Genomic DNA, 5,715 nt, shown 5'->3' with positions numbered 1-5,715 from the left:
AGGGTGGGCAATGGGGGTCAAGTGACTTGCCCAGGGTCACACAGCTGGGAAATGGCTGAGGCCAGATTTGAACCTAGGACCTCCCGTCTCTAGGCCTGGCTCTCAATCCACTGAGCTGCCCCCTCTGCCTATTTGTTCTAAGGCAGAAGGTAAAGGTTTTAAAACAAAACTAAACTAAAACTAAATTACTGTGGTCATTTATTACTGTTTTGGGTACCTAATCTATTCCACTGATCCATCACTCTTTCTTAGCTAATACCAGATTGTTTTGATGATTATTGCTTTGAAATACATTTTGAGATCTGATACTTCTAGCTTCCTTTTCATTGGAAAAAAACCCTCTATTTATTCATTTTAATAGGTTATAATAATTTACTAACAAAGCCCTTTTCTGAAGAAAACAAAAAAGAATTCATTTTCCAATGACTAATTGATTTCCTTTCTTTTTTCTGGCATCTATTTTTTCCCCATCTAACACAGTGCCTTCAACCCAGGAGGTATCTCGTCAAAGGTTCTTAAATAAATGAATGATCCTTTTTTTGGAATCTGAGTTTTGTTTTGAAAAAGCTCCCAAGTGCTGCTGGGAATGGAGTGATTTCATTCTTCTTGTACTTGACTCTTAAAGATGCATTGTTTGATTTTCCTTAGTGTCATCTCATGGGATGTGTTCATAAGATTTATAATCAGCCAGTAGCCAATAGTGACATAATCCAGAGCTGTCCCCGATCTATAAATGTGCCAGGAATCTTGGTCTTCGTTTCCAGAGACTCCAGCCACGGCCACCTCCTGGTTTTCCATCTGTGGGACAGCTTTGGCAGCCCGTGCCTCCCTGTTGGTTCCTTAGCCACATTCATAGCCAACGTACATGAGTGCTGTCATACTGCCAAATAGGACACACACACCTGTTTCCCAGGAAGTTTCTCAGGTTGATGAACAAGAACTTAGATGTTTTGGAGAAAGCAATGAAATTGCCAGCCAAGCAGGTTCTGTTCCTGGAATTAGCAGAAGGGGTTCAGGATTTTTATTCCTTAAAGGAAAAGGATCTATTTGACTAGGGAAGAAAGTTAGGGAAGGGGACAAACAAGGGTTGTTAGGTGGCATTGTGGGGTGCCTTGGAGTCTGGAGCGGAAGCACAGCTATACATCATTTATGACATCCTGATCATAAAAGTGTGTGAGCTGCCCATCTTGAGGAACTTGGTGATGTTTGAGGTGCAAACAAAAAGTATCCCTCTGTGCTAAGACCCCTATCATAAAACTAGTGCAAATGCATCTAAAATAAGAGTTAGATAATCCTTTGTTTATTCAGCCATCATTTTGGTTGCACTAGAGCCTACTTTCTTCAGCCAGAATGGCAGGGATGCAAGATGGGGAAATTCCTCATGTATTCTTTGCCCTGAGATTCCTCTAGAGACTTGGGGTGTCCAGGGGATCCTGTGCCCCCATATCAATCATATGGTATAGAATGGTGTCTTTGGTTATGTAAACTTTTGTAATAGGCTGAATAGTTTCTGTACAGACTAGAATATTTTAATTTTGTACTCTTGTTTAAACTGTCAAAAACAATAGTGCAAAAAAGGCAGAGTGCAAATTTTAATATAAAAATACTGTTATAAGTTTGCATTAACAATTGAAATATAAAATCCAATTGATTTAATTTTCTTAAATTATAATTTTGATGTATTTTATATACAAAGGATGTTACACAAGCACACACACATACACATTGCAAAAATAGAGTTCTGAAGAATGAAAAAGTTTGTATTCACTGTGTGTTATTCTTTGACACATGATGTTGCAAAAAGGCCAACATTTTCTTGGAATGTGTATTATTAGGGAGCAATAGCCAGCTATTCTGTTCAGTGTATTCTAACTTGGGTATCAGCAATGGAAGGCACTTTCTGAAAACGAAGCTATGGATATTTGTGGCCTGTTGAGGGCAGCAAAGGAGTGATTTTAGTTTTAAACATTTAGTTTAGTTTTAAAGCCAGTTTGGTTTAAAACATTTTCCTGGAATATCTGATAACTAGTTTGCAACAGCTGGGAAGATAAGAGGATGGATTCACTCTTCTAACTATCAGAGGTTATAAATGCTGCATGGAATTATAAGGTGAGTATTCAATATTGACCATGATAGTATAGAAGTTTAACAATCATTTCAGTTTTGTAGAGTTCAGTGTTTTTTAATTATAACATTTATGAAAAAGTGAATGTTAATAATTAATTATTCCAAATCAGTATGTCTCACATGGGACTATGATCTATAAAATATTTAAAATCCAATTGTTAATTATATGTATGTATTATATATATTATATATATACTCACATATATGTCCATATGTAAGTCTAGCTCTGTGTCTGTCCATCCATCTATATATCTGTCTATCTATGTCTATCTATCTAGCTATCATCTAACTATCTGTCTGTCCATCCGTCTATCATCTATCTACCTATCTATCTATCTATCCATTTGTCCATCTGTCCATCCATTCGTCATCTTTCCTTCCATCTATCTATCTATCTGTCTGTCTGTCTGTCTATGGCTATATGTATTTGTCTGGGTCCCTATTGAGGATGATGACCTGATCAGACCTGTATTGTAGGTAAATCACTTTGGCAGTTAAGTGAAAGATGGATTAGGGTGGGGAGAAACTCAAGGCAAAAGGATCTAATAGGAAGTCTAGTTAACAGGTGACAAAGGTCATGGCAGCGTGAATGGAAAGGGGACCCCTGGGAGAGATATTGGTGGAGACAAAAAGATGAAATGTGGCAGGTAAGTTGATATAAATGGTGAGTGAAAGTGAGGAGCTAGTGAGACCGATTTCAAGTATCTTAAGCTCATGAAATAATGAGTCTTTCTCTCTGTTTTAGTTGTCCCAAGTATAATAGGATAACTATTTTTTTTATTTTTTTTTTTATTTTAAACCCTTAACTTCTGTGTATTGACTTATAGGTGGAAGATTGGCAAGGGTAGGCAATGGGGGTCAAGTGACTTGCCCAGGGTCACACAGCTGGGAAGTGTCTGAGGCTGGATTTGAACCTAGGACCTCCTGTCTCTAGGCCTGGCTCTCAATCCACTGAGCTACCCAGCTGCCCCCAGGATAACTATTTTTGAGTGTCATAGTTCTCACACTTTTCAGTGATGCTTCAGAAATCCAATAGTTATTGCAGGGGGCAGATTGGAATGAGGAATCAACTAATCCCTCTCCAGACTGATACTATTAATCCCCGAGAGTAACAGTAATATGGGGCAGCAATAACAGGGGGAAGCTAGATGGCACGGAGGATAGAGTGCTAGACATGGAGTCAGGGAGTCTCATCTTCCTGAACTCAAATGTGGCCTCAGACATTTACTCTGTGACCTTAGGCAAGTCACTTAACCTTGCTAGCCTCAATTCCCTTATCTGTAAAATGAATCAGAGGAGGAAATGGTAAAGTATTTCAATAACTCTACCAAGAAATGGGGTCACAAAGAGTCAGACATGACCGAATGACATTTTCTTCAGTAAAAGATTAAGATCCTCAACTGAGGTAGGGAAAGGATCCTTAATTCCTCTCCTTCTGGACTTATGAGAAAGAATGCTAGCCACATCCAGAGAAAGAACTGTGGGAGTAGAAATACAGAAGAAAAACAATTGCTTGATCACACAAGTCGATGGGGATATGATTGGGGATATTGACTCTAAATGATCACCCTAGTGCAAATATCAATAATGTGAAAATAGGTCTTGATCAATGACACATGTAAAACCCAGGTGAATTGTGCATTGGCTATGGGAGGGGGTGGAAGTAGGGGAGATAAAGAATATGAATCATGTAACCATGGAAAAATTTCTTGATCAATTAAATAAAATTTTAAAAATTTAAAAATAAATTCCTCTCCTGCTATGACTAAGTAAATCATTTTGTTAATAGTTAAATGATTTACAAAGGATCTCTAAACTGTAGGTAAGGGTGGTTTAACTTCTCAGCCATGCAGGGGTAAGTTCAAACAATGGAATAAAGTTTTCCCATAGCTCCCATCATCAAATAATTTTTCACAAGACAGAAAATTGGACAAAAACCACAATTGGATAGAGAACTGAACTGCATACAGCTGTTTGTCGATCAGGTCCATACCCATCAGACACATCATACTCTCTCTGCTAAATGAAACACATAGGTTGGAATCTTTATAATAACAGTAGAAGTTGGGAAGCAAGCCTAAGACCAATGTGGATATGAGAACTCTGGTGCCATATTGCATTGGATGGGAGATCATATCATCCATCTAATTAAAGATGAGGCAACCATTTCCTTAGAAGAATGAGAATCCCCTAGCTGACTTCATAGTAATCCTGAACCCCTGGATAAAGGTGAAGCAGTCTTTACTGTGCCCCAAAGGAGAAAGAGGCAGTACCTCCCCAGAGTTCTCTAAGGGGGAGTCAAGATTTGGCATTATGTCCCTGCCATGGTTTCTTGGCAGGGGAAGATTTTGGTAGGTGAGTCAGGGAATACTTGAGTTAGCGATGGTACAGGAAAGTTTCACTGTCCACCTGGGTCCTGGGATTGGCTAAATGGAATAGCCTTCTGACCTCTTAGCCACTTTACCAACAGATGTTGTGAATATCCTCATCAGTGGTAGGACCTGGTATCCCGGTGCTTCTCTTATTCAGTGTCATTGTCTTATACTTTGACTGTGCCAAAGGTGTCCTCATCTCTTCTGTGGCTCTGGTGTTTGTGGTGCTGCTCTTGCTAATTGTCAGTCACTTCCTTACTTGAGCAAGTATGGTACTGATGTCCTAATAGAGAGCTGGTAAATGACTCTGGGTGAAGAATAAGACATATTTTTTTGGACATAGTCAATGTAGGAATGTTTTTTTTTCCTTTGTGCATATTTGTAATAAGGGTTTTATTTTCCTTTTTTTTCTTTAATATTGAGAGTTTTGGGAAGGAGAAAAAAATCAATTTTTTTCATTAAAACATTAATTTAAATAACCATATGTGAGGAGACTCATTGCTAAATATACATATAATGTGGACTAGATTATTAAGATCTGGCACTAAGTCCTTCCAAAGGAAGAAAACCCAACATCTTCTGGTCCTGGTTCTCTTCCTAATTTTTTTTTTTTTGTCTCTCAAAGCCTCTCTTTTTCATTTTAATTCCTGCCTACATCAGACTCCTCAAACTAGTACGATTAGAATTGTTCAGCAAAAGTCCTAATACTATTAAATGGCAAAAGGTCCCCTAGAGGATCCTTTAGACCTTGACATCAAGGGTATCATGTGATAGAATCACAACTTTCAAGAATTCCTCTCCTTATACAGGGTAGACCACTAGGACTTGATTCACCTAGGGGCTAAATCTCAAGCTGTGCCACTTTTGACTCGGCTACTGGCTATATTAAAAAGTATATATTATATATAAATATATTAAATGTACATCTAATCAATAATTAATGTAATATAATCAATATAATAATTAAAATAATATAATAATTATTATATTATATATAAAAGCTCTTCTATGTGGAGCTGGTGCCCTTCAGACTTGGTGATTGTCTCAGGATGAACTAAATTTGCCACATCCTGAACTGCTAGTGTTTTCATATGGAGACAGGTCAGGACTGCATTTATCCAAACTAAATGCTTGAAAGTGTCTTTGCTGAATATCTTTCCTATACAACAGTTAAGCAAATGTCCTTTGGTCAATCATATATATATATATATATATA

Source organism: Gracilinanus agilis, chromosome 4 (assembly GCF_016433145.1).
Source record: "Gracilinanus agilis isolate LMUSP501 chromosome 4, AgileGrace, whole genome shotgun sequence".
Lineage (NCBI taxonomy): Eukaryota > Metazoa > Chordata > Mammalia > Didelphimorphia > Didelphidae > Gracilinanus > Gracilinanus agilis.
Note: the sequence above shows the minus strand (reverse complement) of the source record.